Here is a 1,218-nt window from a genome sequence, read left to right as displayed (position 1 = left end):
GTTCGGTTCGGTTTTAATTGGTTCGGTTTTACCGGATTGAACACCCCTAACCATTTGATTCGGTTTTGGTAACTAGAAAGAAACAACAATTATATTAAGATAGAACGGTGCTTATAAGCTTGAGAGATATTAGAAACTCTCACCTCCCATGAACATGGTGATCTAATAATCTTAACTTCTTTTTAATTCTCGCATTTTTTGATACTTGTATACTACTAATGACTACTTAGAATAAAGGACACATTAATCAAGCCCACAATCACTCTTACCCATCAACCACTGGTGATGGGACTTGGCAATAGCATACGTATCAATATCTGTTACAGAAAGATCTCTTGCTTATGTTGGTATCTTGGTTTTAAATAGCCATCGCTTTGGTCGCCATGGCGCGAGGCGAGGTGTAGCGGTGACCTCGTCGCTTCATCACCTCAAAGCCAAGCGAGGTACACATAGCGATCGCTATTGAACGCTTTAGTAGTACTCCCTCCGTTCCTAAAAGATCTATATTCTAGAGAAAATTTTTGTTTCAAAAAGATACATATTTTATATTTCCAATGTAATTTTTGTCAATTAATAATGAGAAATTGTGAAATTCAAGAACATTAATTGCATTTTTTTAAGATCTTATTGGTTTAAAAATATAGGAAATATAAAATTACAAAAAATTATACATTTATAGTTAAGTTTTGATATGTTTTATTAAAAAGTGTGAAAGTTCTAAAACATGGATCTTTTAGGAACTGAGGGAATATAAATTTTAATATGTTTTATTAAAAAGTGTGAAAATTCTAAAACATGGATCTTTTAGGAACAGAGGGAGTAGTTCCTAATGCGCTTATAGCGAAGCTTCATTGATTTTAGACAAACTAACTTGGTTTGTACAGATTTAGGTTATTAAACCGAGGCCCTTTTAACATGAAGCTTTGCCGTCTAATACTCCCACTGTTTTATTATAAGTGTCGTTTTAGGTTTCAGCACACGGATTAAGAAAACAATTAATTTTGTACATTTCCTATAAAAAAACACTATTACCTATACACCTAACCATATTTCAACCAATAGAAAAATAAATTTTGCATAAAATTAATAAATTTTGCATTGAAAATCGAAAACGACACTTATTTTGTACGAAAAAAATTCTCTAAAACGACTCTTAATATGAAACGGAGAGAGTATAATCTATCAACAAACCCTAACTCAGACTACTATATGATGATT

Source organism: Brassica oleracea, chromosome C3 (genome assembly GCF_000695525.1).
Source record: "Brassica oleracea var. oleracea cultivar TO1000 chromosome C3, BOL, whole genome shotgun sequence".
Taxonomy (NCBI): domain Eukaryota; kingdom Viridiplantae; phylum Streptophyta; class Magnoliopsida; order Brassicales; family Brassicaceae; genus Brassica; species Brassica oleracea.
Note: the sequence above shows the minus strand (reverse complement) of the source record.